At 42.7% G+C, this 16,345-nt stretch overlaps 1 protein-coding gene across 1 annotated transcript in view; it reads left to right on the top strand.

The window, feature by feature from the left end:
• Positions 1–7,235: 7,235 nt before the first annotated feature.
• tncb (tenascin Cb) overlaps positions 7,236–16,345 on the top strand; it is a 112,699-nt gene continuing 103,589 nt past the window's right edge. The window contains exon 1 of the mRNA XM_086075670.1: positions 7,236–7,427. The gene's annotated coding sequence lies outside the window, so the exon portion shown is untranslated. The remainder of the gene's footprint in view (positions 7,428–16,345) is intronic.

Below are 16,345 nucleotides of genomic sequence, written 5' to 3'. Positions count from 1 at the left end.
TGCAAATCTTTTTACCAATACCAATATTTCCTGTGTGATACTAGGCGCCATTCACTGGCATTACCGCACTCATAACAGAATCCTTTGGACCTTTGAACATGGATCCTGTCCGACGGCCAGGTCTGACACCCTTTGTGAATCATCTACAAGTGCGCTGCTGATGAGACCTGCTGCTGCAGGAGAGGAACCGATGCAACTCGGCGGGGGGCAGCTCACAACAACCGAGAGACATAGACTGATGCAGGAGAGGCTCTGTCTTTACTGCGGTCAACCGGGCCACTAGGGCCTGCACAGCGGCGACTCCGACTCCCGAGCAGGTCCTCGCCAAGTCCTAACAGCGGGAACAAATCTACAGCACCAAGTCGTCCCATCAACAGCGACCAGCCATGTGAGTTATTCGATGAAGACTCAATTCCGGATGAACTGAGAAACTGTGACAGCAAACAGACTGCAAGTAGAGGGTGAAATATCAGGTTTTGGGGGCAATTTAAGGGTGACTGCATTAATAGACTCTGGGGCAGATGACTGTTTTGTTGACCACTGTGTGGTGGAGGCCCTTAAGTGCTTATCATTTTGCCTAAAAAAACCTAGGCGGGTACTGGACCTCAATGGTCTACTCTTGGCAGAAATTACGCATGTTACAGCCACGTTTAATTTACGGGTCTCTGGTAACCATATCGAATCTCTGTTTTTTTGTGACGCCCTTTAAATCGGTTCCAGTCGTGCTCTGTCTTGCGTGGTTAAAACTCCACAATCCTGATATCAACTGGGAAAAGCCTCAGATCAAGAATTGGAGTGTATTCTGTCACACGCATTGCTTGCAGTCCGTTGCCAATCCAATTCCTCAATCTTAGAAGGAAAACGTGGAAAACGTGCCCTTTGACTATCATGACCTACAATTGGTGTTCAGTAAGGACCGTGCCAAATCCTTGCCTCCTCACCGGCCGTATGATTGTACCATTGATTTGGTCCCCAATGCTCAATTACCTGTTTCTAAGATGTACCAAGTTTCCAAACCAGAACAAGAAGCCTTACGAGAATACATCACCTCACTAGCCGCAGGGTTAATTTGTCCTTCAAAGTCTCCCATTGGCGCGGCTTTCTTTTTCATTGACAAAAAAGACAAAACCCTTCGGTTGTGTATAGATTCCCGGGGGCTCAATGAAATAACAATTAAGAATAAATATCCTCGTACCCCCATTGTTGGGCTCTGCTTTTGCGCCGTTGCAAGCCGCTACGATTTTCACTAAATTGGACTTCCGCAACACCTTTCATTTGATTAGAATGCGAGAAGGAGATAAGTGGAAAACGGCATTCAATACTCCGCTTGGTCATTTTGAGTACTTGGTGATGCCGTTTGGCCTAACAAACTTTCCCGCTGTTTTTCAGTGCTTGATTAATGACGTGTTACGGGATGTGTTGATGTGTTCTGTTTCGTCTACTTAGATGATATCCTGATATTTTCCAGGAATCTGTAGGAACACCGTCAGCATGTTAGGATGGTTTTGCAACGGCTGTTAGAGAACCGCTTGTACATAAAGACTGAAAAATGCCAATTCCACTCTGAGTCAGTCCAGTTCCTGGGGCACCTAGTGAAGAACAGTCAACTTCGTGCTGATCCAGCCAAAATCCAAGCTGTGGTCGAATGGCCGATTCCAAGATCAAGAAAGCGCTTGCAGAGGTTTTTGGGGTTTGCCGATTTCTACAGACGATTTAGCCGCAATTACAGCATGAAAGCAGAACCTCTGACTCGGCTGACATCCAATAAAATTCCATTTACATGGACTCCCAGAGCTGAGGCCGCCTTTGCGGGTTTAAAACAATTGTTTACTAACTCACCCATGTTGATCCCTCCTAACACTGATCTTTCTTTTGTTGTCGAGGTCGACACGTCGGGTACAAGAGTGGGGGCAGTCCTGTCCCAGAGATCCCCAGTTGACCAAAGGTTGCACCCCTACGCCGCCTTCTCTCGACGCCTTAGCCCGGCAGAGGTTAATTACGTTGTAGGCAGAGTTGCTCGCCATTGTCTTGGCTTTATAGGAATGGAGGCACTGGCTGGAGAGTGCCAAGGAACCATTTCAAATATTCACGGACCACAAGAAGTTGGCATATGTCCGGTCAGCTTGACACCTTAATTCGCGTCAGGCACGTTGGTCTCTGTTCCTGACCCAATTAAACTACATCCTTACTTACCGTCCTGGTTCCAAGAATAGCAAGCCTGACGTGCTGTCAAGACTACATGAACCAATGGTGAGGGGGCATTCCATGGAGACGGTCGTCCCTGGAACACAGATTGTGGGTGCACTTGAGTGGGTAGTCGAGAGGCTGGTGGAGGAAGCAGTGAGCAAAATCCAAGTTCCAGACAGCACTGCAACGGGGAAGCAGTTTGTTCCAGTGGCACTACGAGCTGATGTGTTAAAGTGGGGACACTCCTCAAAAGTGGCCTGCCATCCAGAAGTAAGACTGACACTGTTCCTTGTTGCTCTGAGATTTTGGTGGCCTACGATGCGCAAAGACATTGAAGAGTTTGTTTCTACTTGTCCTGTTTGCGCCTGCAGCAAGTCTTCGCATCGTCCGCCTGCTGGTTTGCTTCATCCGCTGCCCATTCGCTCTCGCCCGTGGTTCCACATTGCATTGGACTCCAACAAGCCTCCCAAGTTCATCAGGAAAGACTGTGATTCTGAATGTGACTGACAGGTTCTCAAAGATGGTTCATTTTGTTGCCCTGCCTAAACTACCTTCTTCCATGAAGACAGCGAGCCTGCTTGTTGAACACGTTTTAGAGTACATGGCATCACCTCTGATCTTGTTTCCGATAAAGGCCTGCAGTTTTTCTCGAGTATGGAGACGATTCTGTAAAGCATTGGGGGCCTCTTCGAGCTTGTTAGGATATCACCCATAATCGAATGGCCAGACTGAAAGGTTCAACCAGGAATTGGATGCCTTCTGTGCAGGTTTACCTTAGACGGGACTACCGGATTTGGAGAGACATAAGGGCGGCCCTGGCTCCAAATGCTGCTCGCAACAGTCATCTCACCGATCGCCACCGGAGGCCGGCTCCTTCCTTTTTTTTTTTTTCCTTCAAAAAGAGCTCAGTATTGTTCATTCGGTAATGTCATCATCATCGCTCTTCTTTTTTTTTTTTTGTATGTGGGTGAGTATGTGTACGTGTATGTACGTGCGTGCGTGCGTGCGAGTGTGCGAGTGTGTGTGTATTCGTTAGCTCACCAAAAACCTATTAGAAAAAAATCCCATACCGTTCACCTAAAGCGAACACCGCCGTCAGGAGACCCGAGGGGACCAAAGAAAACAAAGGAAAGTGAAATCCAGCACCGGCCAGACACCACCCACCGGGCCACCAACCAGAATTCCTCACCAACTCCAGAAACATCTAAATTCCAACAAATCCAAAAAATCAGGGAGACCTCAAGAGACCAAAGGAGAGACTGAGGAAAGGAAGGAAGGACAAACGAAGCAGAGTGAGATCCACAGACACCAGCCTCCACCGATTCAATGACCTGAGGAGGAAGCAGATTGTGTCTGAGTTTCGATAGATGCTGGTGTGGTGGATCTGGCATGCATGAAAATCTCCACCAAAGAGGGGAGCCGTCGAACCCTGCCAGGACAGAGCAAGCGCAACACCTCAGGGCCCCCCAGGCCGCGGCAGCGCCAAAGGACGACCCCCGGGCCCCGCCAGGGCCACCGGCCGGAGAGCAAACCCAGGAGCAGGAGTGCCCCCCACCCCAACACGGCCCGCGCCCCCAACTCAACGCAGCAGGACGGGGCACTGCAGGCCCGCCAGGCACCCCACCGGTCCACAGCCCCCGCTCCCAGAGGGAAATGATATCCCCACGCTCCGATCCACCCGCTTCCCAGGCATGTCAGTGAGTGTATGTGGTGCATTAAAAAAAAAATAGGGGGGGGGGGGGCGTACACGGACAGGGGACCGCAGCACTGCTCTATACTGCAGGAGACGACAAGAAGGGCAAGGGGCAGCGGCAGGGCCGCAGAGAGAGGGGGAGAGGAGGAGGAAGGGCGACGAGGGAGAAGGGACAGGGAGGCGGAGGATGGGCGGGGAGAGGCGAGGAGGGAGAGGCAGCAAGGGGGAGGAAGGGGGAGGGGAGAGGGAACCACGGGGCACCCCGGCGGCACACAGGCCCCGAACCGCGTCGTCGGGCCCAGAGCGACGGACCGCGCCGGAGCAGCGCCGCCCCGGACACCAGGGAGAGCCCCGCAACGCAGCACCCCCCAAGAGACCCAGGGAACGGCCAAGACGCAGCCGCCCCCCAGCAGCCAACAGAGGGGCAGACCCGCCCACGCCCAGCCAGGGGGGGACAGCACCTATAGAATTAACCCACTGGCATGCAGTGAATCCGAATATTGACCCTTAGTGCCCAATGGAGGCGAATCTGCTCGATCCTGTTGGCAGCAGCCGGGTTCCTGACTATAAAAACACAACCATTAGTTACAAATTGCCAAATACAGAAACATCAATGTAAGTTATCACGCTGCGGTGCCTCTCGCTAACAGGCAGAATTAAGTAACCAGGTTTAGGTTAAAAAAATCTATATACGTAGACCTTGTTTCTTTAAATTTTGAAATTTGTTTTTTTTTTGAGGCAGATATTTTTTCCATTAAGATGTGATTTATGAGGAGGTTAGACCATTGGTCGATATTCAGAGTTTGTTCATTTTTCCAGTTAACAAGAATTGTTTTTTTTTGCGATAGTAAGGGCTACAAGTGTAGATTGAAATTGTTTATGTGGTAAGTCAGTTGTTGTTAAGTCACCTAGCAAACACAAGTTTGGAGAGAACGGTATCCTACAGTCCGGCTCCTTCCTATTCTCCGGGGCAACAGATCTGTCCGCAAGGGACTTACACCTGGCCGGTGGGGCCTCGAAGTTGGACCCGAAGTAGATTGGGCCATTCACTGTTGACTCTGTGGTGAATCCTGTCGCTGTGAAACTTATACTGCTTCAGTCAATGAAGATCCATCCAGTTTTCCATGAGTCTTTGCTTCAGCCAGTTTCTTCTAGCCGTGCCTCCTCCTCCTCGCCTTGTCATTGGTGAGCAAGTCTACTCTGTTAATGCTATTCTAGATTCTAGGAAAAGGGGCCGGAAAGGGGGCGGGGGGGTGCAATATTTAGTCGACTGGGAGGGTTACAGTCCTGAGGAGCGTTCCTGGGTCCTCCGCTCATGGATCCTTGATCTGTCGCTTCTATGTGATTTCCGCTCTCTCCATCCGCAAAAGGATGGTGAGCCGCCTGGGGGTGTCCGTTAAAGGGGGGGGGGTTACTGTTATGTCTGTTATCTGGTGTTCTTTGTCTACCCCTATTGCAGAGTACTGGTGGGCGGTGCCCTGGCAACACACCTGTCACCCATCTGCAATCAGCAGCTATTTAATGGTGGCTGTAGCAGTGTGCTGCTGCCAAAGGATTGTTTGCTCTCTGCCATGTGCCTGTCAGTGTTTAGTGCTCTTTATTGTCAAATTAATGTGCTAAGGTTTTTTGTCTTTTGTTTACCCCTGCTAACGTGAGTAAATTATGTTTTGTGTCTAGAACTTAGTCCTTTTGTGTTGAACTTTTAGGCCAATCTCTTGTCGAGTTGTGGTGGTCTTTCCCCTTGCAGTTGCGAGCATTTTTTGTTTTTTCCACGCGTTTCGTGGGCCTTGTTTAATAAACCTTTTTTTAAACCTTTTTTTTTGTTTGGGATTCAGTTTACTCTGCATTACTGAACTCGTAACACCTTCATTATCATAGTGAATTAATATAAATGCATAACATGCTAATAAAATGTAAATGCTTTTAAATCCAGTTTAAAAAATATTCTCTATTTCCCATACCTATGATCAAGGTCTTTCAAAGTATTTTTAAAATCATGTTTTCTAAAATCTTCGCACTTTTTTTTATTTAATAAAGCTTTTTGCTTTTAAAGATTACTTTGCTTTTAAATCACTTTACTTTAACTGCTTTTAAATGTTTTACTTTTAATTACAGAATATGCAGCATTTTGAGTTATGTTGGGTATACAATGTGCTATAAATTAGTGATTTTATTTTGTTTTACAACCCTAGGTGTACTGGTAAATGTCTAAACAATGTGAACAGTTTTTTGCTTATTAAGCCCCCTTTATAATTTGAGGTGGTAAATCCAAATCCAAGTGGTAAATCCAGGTGCGAGCTAGCGCGCACCTGGGGCTAAACCTAAACTGTGACAGGGTTTTTACTTTCTGGACATCCCCAGGTGCTAGCTATAGCACCTGGATTTGCCACCTTTGATTATAAAGGCAGCTTAATAAGCGAAAACTTTTCAAATTCTCTTCTCTCTATTTGGGATAATTTTATGATATTCATAAAATTTTACAGTACATATTTATTCACAAAATAAACTGATGTGGAGACAAACAAAATGATCTTTTCAAATCTTTCAAAACACAATTTGTTCTCGTTCGTACACTGGGCAATACTGTAACTGGAATGGTAAGAGGACACTCATGTTTAAAAAAATTTGGCCAAATCATGCGTGTTGCTTCCGTGCAAGGTATCATTCTTGAGCTTAATAGAACACATCAGCACATATTTGACTTTTCTTTCCTGCTGTGGAAGCTGTGAATACTTGAGCCGCATGGCGTGCCGTACTAATCATTAGAGACTCGGCACATACTACTACTCCGCCGCAAAGACACTGGGGACATCTGTCATTCAGATGAAGACAAATGTAGGTCAGCGTTCCTCGTGCCTTAGCTGAGCAGTGCCTGATTAAAGGAGGAACCTGCATAAGTCCACAAGCAAGTTACACAACATTTGGCATTATTTGCCCTTGTCCAGGCGTGCTGATTCAGTGGCTGATGATCCTTACTCTCAGAGATTGGACTGCCCAACTGTCAATCAATCATATAGCCGATGATGCCAGCCCACTATGAAATATCCCAAACAGATGGCCAGCCACCACCACCACATGCGTACACCCCCTTCCAGCCTGGGTGTAGTCATTTGGTAAGAGACTGTAAGCTCCTTAGATTTTTTTCATGCTTATCACTAATTTAGTTTCTTTGATTAAATCTATCATAGCTTTTTTTCCCATCTCTACAAAATGCTTAAAGAATATATTTGCACTAAGTCAGCTGCTGTAATTCCCATTGTCAATTACTGATATGATCATGCAACAGCTGAGAAATGTGTGGAAAAGTATTAATGAGCGCCTAAATCCACAGCAGTGCTTAAGACAATAGCATGTGAGGGGGCTGAGAGATGGGTATAATTTGGGGCAGGGCAGCGACCCCCGACACCCGGGCCAAGCAGGCAGCATTGAAGGAGGCTGAGCCAGAGCAGGTGTCTGTGCTGACATCTGCTTCGCTTCTCTGGGGAAACACAAGAACCCTGCAGCTACAGACTATGCCACTGGAGTGTCCCGGGTCCCTCTAAATAAGGTAGACATCTTCTTGATTCACTTTTGGGATCCAGAGGGGTAAATTGTGCGGTGTTGTATTGGGAGCTTCTCTTTTGTGACTATAAAATGAAGCAGATATTAGAGGTTGGTTGATTTATTTTCCGGAATAATTAGTCTCATTTGTGCTTGACACTTTCTACATTTCATGTTCAGATTCTCAATGCTGCTTAAGCCATGAAAAAAAGAGGTTTTTATGCAGAGTATTAAGAGGATTCGACCCAGATCCCTTCCAAACATTAAAGGAAGAAATCGTTGGATGCTCAGTCTCATGCAATATTGATGCTGTCATGTTTACTCATCAACCCACTTTCCTCGGAATCTAATCAAGTTGACAAACCCTCAAGGCTGTTGATTCAGGCGCATCGATCCAACTTTGCCTTCTATTGACCCAAGTGCATTTATAAAAGACTTTGTAGTGTAATCAAAGCCTCTGTGGAGCCCCTTTACTTCTGGCTGACTTGCGCTGCGTAGCTGTAACAGATACAGACTATTTTTGTAGCTCTAACTGGCATTCGCATCAGAATATCTTGCTTTGTGAGTTTGCCGAACAGACATTGATCCCCAAAAGCTCCTTATAGATCTCTCTAGGTTGTAACAGGACAATGAATGATGTGGAATGTGGGGGTGGCAGGAGGATGATGTGTTGAGGGAGTTGTGCCGATATTGGACTAGGGGCAAAAGGGGGGCGGGCAGCTGCGAGGAGTACCTGATAGACATTCTGAGCATGCACAGGAATGGCAGTGAATCCCACGCAATGTGTGAAAAAACACTTTGGATTTGACCTATTTCCAAACTCAGTGGAAGAAACAATAGATTATAAAGTGTTCCATGTCAAGTTTGTCCAACTAAAAATTTGCAACCTTTATGATTTAGATTTCAAGTGCCTGGAAATATCGGCGAATGATCGAAATAGCAATAGGAAAAACATATTGTGACAAGATGAAGTGTCATGGTAATGGCTTGCTCTCAAGCAATGTGGCGCCCGACATCATTTCATTCTGATCACGCAATCTTTTTTCTTGAACCAACACAGTGTCTCGGCATCTCCGTTTCCATTAAGCACCTGTAAATACCAAAGGTCAGAAGGTGAAATTGATCTTATGTTATAGCGCGCTTTGTATGTTTGTGCATTGAAGGCGCTTGAGCATGAGCGGAATGTGCCCCTGCTCAAACGTTGTGAGCTTAGAGCAAATTCAGATGGTAGTGAGATTAAGCATAGTGCTTCTCCTGTTTTTTTTCTTCATTTTTACCCTTCCCTTTACATTTATTTTAAAGTTGGGAATTTTATAATGGAGGCTACAGCAACCCTACGAAAGGTCCCTAAGACCTTCACGTCAAATCTACCCTGAGGAAAGTCCTCCATATGCCCTTGTTTGGAGTGTCTTGATCGGCAAATGATGATGGAAATGATTTATGTTAAGAAATATGGATTCTATTCAACTGATGGATTTTCTGGGGAAGTATAATATGTTGTACTGTTCAAAAGTTGTGAGATTTTTCTGATCATTTGTGTGAAGAATTATAAAATAAGGAGACTGTTAATGGTGAATGCCAAAAGTGTTCACATTGAAGGCAATTCATTTGTTTGGAGGCCATATTCAGATATCTATGCTATACTCATTTTGATAAAAGGCCAGATGCTGCTGAATTAATTTCCAACACAATATTTTGCTTTATGATGTCAATGAATAGCAGAAAGGTAGCATAACACAATCACAAATGTATTTTAGAGCTGTAACTTATGGGGGTGATTCATTGACTAGTGAACAGTATTACCGTTTTGAGTGAGACAGGGGTCCCTCCAGCCTGAAGTCCACTGATCTGGCATCAGTCTGTCTGGGGACAGGATTAGGGGTGCTATAGAGATGAGGACTTGCTGTTAGATCAACAGACACTGGCTGAGCCATTCATGCAAACAAGCGCATTAGATTAGCAACAGGAACACTTAGCTTTATATATCACTTAGCGCGTTTCAGTCCACTGTCTTATAAATCGAGCTGGAGCTTTATACTCGGGGGGCGGGGAGGGGGGGGGGGGGATACGATAATTACACAGTCAACATGAAGCATATGAGTGGTCATACATGTCATACAGTATATTACAACAATCAAATGAGACATCCCAAGTCTCCGCATGTGAAACCCCGTATAGCTATGATAATAATAATGATAATAATAATAATGATCATAATAATAATAATGATACGTTCAATTAATTGATTTCTACAATCGGAGGTATTGACCACTCTATTTATTCATTAGATATGATGACATCCGCCACACATATCCACGGAGCTCAGAATCTGTCTGCCTGCACCTTAATCAAATTCACCAAAGATATGTTACGCCACAACTTAGACCTCCCTGTAGCTGGTCTAAAGTTTAGTGTACTTTCAGCCACCAAATTGTCAGGTGCGCCGGGGGCATATGAAATAAAAAAATGCCAAAAAGTCATGGCGCGGCACGGTCTTCCAAATTCCCAAACTTACTAAATGAGGCTTGCACTCATCAAGATGTGCCAGGTCTCACGCCTGAGTGCATGTGTGCTGTCTACAAAAACAGTGCCCAAGGAGACAACTTGCCAGCATACTTGAATCCAGAGAAAAACCTTAGTGGGAAAATTATTAAAACGTATTCACTCCCAGCCATTTTAACTGAAGCAACCCCCTTCGCTCGCAGCTGTTTTACTGGATTTTGTCTGATTTTGCAAGGCCCACAGAATATTGTGTTCTATTGCTATAAAAACATGGAACCCACCAAAAGAAAGATTAGAGTTTCTTCTTTCATCAGGAAAAAAAGTATATTTCTATCTGTTTCCATTTTGCAGCAATTAGCATTAGAATATAGCTAAGTTTTATCATTATTCACAAACCTGTTAAAAACACTGGGGAAAAGAGCTTGTTGCAACATGGCCATGGTTGATCTCTTATACTCTGCTGCCACCTGCTGGCCATTTTTGTAATAACTATCATTGCTTTAAGCGACCTCTTCAGGTCAGAAGCTGCATCAAAGTATTCTGTATGCTTTAACATAGCAAAATATTATTATTATTTTAAACGTATAAATACGTTTTTGAGACCATGGTAATATTTAAAATAGAACGTTTTTATACGTTTTTGGGAGCAAGTGAGTTAATTAAATTAGTAGTTTTTTTTTTTTGAAGTTACAGCAAACTGAAATGTCAACCAATATCTCTGAATGGTCGACTTTGGAGGTTTCATTATGGTGGCATATCTGCAAAGTTCCAGGACTGGTAATACATAAGATATATCAAACCTACACAACAAAAAGCGAGTTTTTCCTTTCAATGTGGGCCAGATTATCAACAAGCATATCAACAAAGAGGTCCTGTTGTCTTTCCATCATTCAGTCCACAAGAAAATACAAGAGTTGTGGCAGGACAACTCACAATGCCCTGAGCATCCGACAGTTCCTGGCTGAAAAGAAAATTGATGTGCTGGATCTCCCCACTGTGATCACTCCCTCTTTCCTAAGCTCAAGTGGGTCTTTTCAGGGACCAGATTTGAAGAAGTGGATGATATCAAGGGAGCAGCAGAGGATTCTGCAAGGAGTGCATCAAGACATGGCAAAGAAGGCTGAGAAAGTTGTGCATGTGAGGAGTACTTGGAAGGGAAAAACTTGCCGTTTGTAGTTTAGAATTGAAATATATCAGTGTCCTGGAATCTTTATGACACACCTCATATTTTGTTCACATCTAGATACAACGTCTACAGTGTTTCCAAGGGCAACAGACACATCTGCATATCCCTATTTGTGTTGCTATGGTACAGCTCTCCAATCAACAATAAACAGACAAAATAAAGTTTGGGGTCAATCGGTTTTCCATGGTGATTAAAAGTAAGGATAGAGCGGAAGATGAAACGTAGGATGAAAATGGTAACCTAGCCAGTTAGAAAATAGGGCTCTCTTTAACACACGTACACACACGCGTGCAAGCACTCATGCCCACGCCCTCCAGCAACGAGATATGCAGGAGATTTAGTTTCCTTTTGAATATGTAATGAGTTTAACATGCATACTGAGCTGGTGGTAGACTTCTGGGGAAGCAGCTGTGATCCATGCAGCAAATACAGGATTATCTGCAAGCCAAGATAACGGGCACAACAAAGCTAGGGAAATAGCTCCAGGCAGAGGAAACTGCGGCCATTCAGGAGTGCCAGGCCCTCGCAGCCAGTTGATTGGAGAGCGTCTTTCCACACACGTTACCTTTGCATGCCTCCAGGCTTTGCTCCACTTAAGGGTAGGCCTTGGGGGTGACGGTATTGGCTCAGCAGACAGCACGCATATGCTTACGTCTTGAGGGTGCAGCATAAGTTCTAAGCTCTGCTTTCCATCAACTCAGCTTTGATCTCAGTCAGGCTCCCGGTAAACTGAAGGCTGATGGCTTAATGACATTCAGCGAGGGGATACACTGTTATTCTGAGTGCAATTTTGCCAATTAAATATATATAATAATAATATATAATATAAATAATCATACAATAGATATCATAGATGATTGTACTTTGCATTCATTATAAAATGATAAGAGATTTACTGCAGCAGTCAAAACCAAAGACTTTTTGGGGTCAAGCTGGAAGGAAATTCTGCTTATCCCATGATGCAAACATTTCTGCTTTCACGATTAGTGGAAGTGAAAGTATTTTCCTGGATAAAGCAAAATCTTCCATAGCCACAAATGACTGTGACAATCGTTTTTGTTGGCAGACTTCAAGGTTACTGAAGAAAGCCCTTTTGACTCTCTGAGACCTAATAACCCATAACTAAAATCCTTAAACTACTTTGCAAACCAATGGATGACTCAACTATTAACTACATGAACATGAAACTCAGCAGTACGGTTGTCATAACCTAATTATATAATAATACAAAAACATGGAAAATCAAGCACACATTAAACCCCTTCGGACCCATAGATGTTTGCAGTGTCTAAACCAATAAAAACGCATAATTTGGATGGTGTCAATACTTCTGGTTCATGCTTGGATCCTAGCTAACCAATCATGCTCATGTTAAAATTGTTACATATAAGTTGGTAAGTTTACAACACAGCCATACTATCCTGGCGTCCACTACAACAAATTAAAACATGATCCCCCCACCCCCCCAAAAAATTCCATGTTGTTCTTATGTGGGAAAAGTACTGGCGTATTAGGGCCACGTATAAATATATTTTTTATAAGAGGGCGGGGGCAATATTCTGCGAGAAAAATCTCAAATTTGCCACTTTATAAAGTCATACATTTTCGAGTTTATGAAGTGGCCAATTTGCGAGTTTATAAAGTGCCAAATTTGTGGAAAAAATTTTCAGAAACCTACGAGAAACACACATACTACTCGGATATTTGTGCCAATACTTTTCGGCCGGGTTTTCAAATAAGAAGATAGTAATTGCTTTAGCAGAGATTAACCATATGATGTAAAGCATTCACTCTTTGAAGCGTTTTGTACGGCCAGCGACAAAGATGCCTCGCATTGCGAATGTCCACACCCTGAGGTTCAAGTATTTTAAATTAGTTAATAAGTTAATAAGTTAAATTATTAAAATGTATATTCACTTGTACATTTATGTTTCTAGAATTATTTACACATTCATACATTCTGATATTTTTTTGTACAAGTAGCGAAGTGGATGTGTCGAATCTGCTGCTCTCCGTCATTCACTTGCATTTACCTAAAGTATGCTAGCTTCTGATTGGTTAGTGTTAGTCAGCTGATAGGGGATCAGGAAGTGTTGTCGCTCTATCTCCCGGGTATGACGAGTAAAGTTTAAATTAAGAATGAATCCATCTTCATCATAAACAGTGTCCCATTAACCACCAACGAATCCTCACAGAATATAGCTGCGCTACGTGTATTTGTCGTAAGTTTCTGAGTTTATTTATCTGAGTTTTTTCTTGCAATTTTGCCAAATTGGCAAATTTGGGAGTCTTTTTCTCAGAATATTGGCCACGCCTTCTAAATTTTTGGGGGAACGTGGCCCTAATACGCCGCCATAAAAAAGAGTCAAAATCTGTTAAAAAAAAAAAAAGCCCAGCAGCAAAAATATGGATCTGAAGGGGTTAATAAACCCATTGCAGCTTTAAGTTTCCTCAACAAAAAACAAAAATGTGTTGGACTGAAAAGTGCATCACCTGTTCAATAATTTTACTTTAACCGTGCAATGCTGCATTCTGTTTGTAGTACAGTAAATCATTTTTGAGTGTGCGTGAGAGCAGGGTTTATGTACAGTAGTATTTGCTAATGATCAAATATGTATACTAAATCCGATTGTGTGTTAAGAAATAATATCAGTTTCATATTACTTTATCCCTAAAAAGCCAACTCCCCCAGTCATAATGCCACCAAACAGAACCTGTTGGGTCATCTTTCAGCGCTCCAAGATTATTATTTTTTATTGAATTTTTTTTTAGAAAAACATTTATGCACATATGATTTTTGTACATTCTATCTATCATTTCAATTTAAATGTTTACCGGTTACAGTTAGAAGAAAGCAAACCCTCCTGCCTTGGTACACCTGGAACTGCCTTGCGATTGGTGACCAGCACTGGTGACCAATCGCAAGGCCAGTTCTCACGCAAGCACAGGGAGGAACCCAGGATTTGAACCCAGGCATTTTGACAATGATGCAGACATAATAGAAGAAGAAGAGGAAGACAAAGAATCACTTCAAGAATATTGGACTTTTTCACAGAAAAAAAAAGCTATTTCAATGACACCATGGCGACTGCCTCAAATCACTTTCCAAGAGTCTATCCATATTGCTGTGGTGTCATCCCTCTGCTGCTTTTACGGATCATAATTGTAAGGTATCTGGGAATTGCTATATGCTGTGTCTTAGATTTCTGAATTGAACTCTTAGGCAGAAATGGCATTTTCCAGTTGGTTTAATAGTTCAACGTTTTCCAAACCATTTGAACATTACTAATTCTGTAGTGACATTAAGGGCTGTTCCGTTGCCAAAAGTTGGGCAGTGTGTGTCATGCATTGCACATCACTGAGTGCAGATGTTTTAAATTAGCCAGGTTGCATGGCCGAGCAACGATTTCCCCTCACAGTTTTCTGTGCCACCTCTTAACAAGGTTTCCTGTGGTGTGGGTGTGGGTGGGTGTGTGCGTGTGTGCGTGCGCGTGTGTGTTGGGGGCGGTATTTGTAGTGGTGGCGTGGGTGAGTGGTTTGTGGCGCATCTCTTGCTTCCTGACTCTCGCTTGACTTGATCTAGTGACCTAGTTAGGAGACCAGTAGTATCCCAGTCTTTGTGAACCCTGGCCTGGGAGGAACAACATTTTTCCGTGATTTGCTCTAAGCAGGGATTTCCTTTCAAGAAAGTCAAGAAGTCCTTTCAGGCTAAAACCAGCCTTGTGTGACCCATAATCTCAACCTAATCTAAGCATCCAAGCATTCGTGCTTGCTGGCAAAACGTGTATCTCATTTGGTGCACTGTTGGTGTTGGCATTTATTTTTGTATTAGTAAGTGGAAATTTATTTATTTTTTGAAAACAACAACAATTTAATTCTTCTCTTTGTCCATGATCCCAATAGCACAAGCCCTTCTAAATGTCTGCTTCTGCTCGAAAGAGGTAACCAGACTACGGCTTCAACCCCAGCTCTTAATCCAACTTTGTGTGGATGTCTTTACTTGCCAGCAAATATTGTAACCTGAAGACTGGAATGAATGAATTGGCCTTGCCCCCCTTCTCTTGTACTTCTGAAGGAAGACTCTGTTTCCCATCACTTTTTCCGCCCTTTTTGCTCCCCCAAAGAGAAGGTGGCACTCTGTCTCAGGATAGTCTGCCAATAGAGCTAAAGTCGTGCCAACTCTTCCTCATTCACACAGAATAAATGGCTGCATTATTCAGACTGCCATCACTCTAGAACAGCACTTGTTGGCTGCTGAGTGACACACTTGTGAAGAGATAACGTTCACCGTTCAAGTTAGATCTATATCCTTTTAATAGTCTTTTTCAGGGCAACACGGTTTGGATGTTTGGAACTGTTCTCTTTTTCTTCCATTTCTCTCTTTTTTTTAAATCATAGTCATTCATTTATTGATCTTTTTCAGTTGACAACAGTGTTGGGAACATTACTTTAAAAAAATAATTAGTTATAGTTACTCATTACTTGCTTAAAAATTGAACTGTGTTAATTACTTTATAATAAAAGTATATTCGTTATCAGGCAAAGTAAATATTTTCACTACTTACATTTTTTTTATATAAAATTATTTAAATGTTTTTATATTATTATTATTATTATTATTTTATACAATGAATTCAAATTATGTCCAGGCTATATAGGGTGTTTTCATTTATTTTTGTGAATATTTATGTCACACAAAGGCCTCACTCCATAATGACATATCATATAATAATAATAATAATAATAACAATAATAATAATAATAATAATAATAATAATAATAATAATAATAATAATAATAATAATAATAAATTAAATTTGGAATGGAATGGTGATGTATGTTCTACCACTGCCAATTACTAAAACAATCATAATAAAAATATAAATAAAATAAATAGTGGATATAGGGTGATTTGTGGCACATATGTCATCTGTAGGTAATTTGTAAACAGTCCTAGCCAGTCCCTCCAGGATTTCACGGGCATTTTTTATGATTGTTGCGGGCTAAAATAATCAATAATATATAAAAGAAATCGGCAACGCTATGACATATACAGTGCCTAATGCTATCATGGCCCAAATCATTGCCATAACTACTACTACATTTTCTCCTGAAAATCATCAGCTTTCACTTGATCTCTCTGAAAAACTTTTGTAGACTTTCAATTAAGAGAATATGGTGATATATCTTCAGTTTATAATTCACTCTTGTCAAAGTTGTCAAATTACTTCCAGGTG

This window comes from Leptonotus elevatus, chromosome 5 (genome assembly GCF_054856555.1).
Source record: "Leptonotus elevatus isolate MCC_2025b chromosome 5, RoL_Lele_1.0, whole genome shotgun sequence".
Classification (NCBI taxonomy): Eukaryota; Metazoa; Chordata; class Actinopteri; order Syngnathiformes; family Syngnathidae; genus Leptonotus; species Leptonotus elevatus.
Note: the sequence above shows the minus strand (reverse complement) of the source record. Positions and strands in the feature narration are given on the sequence as shown.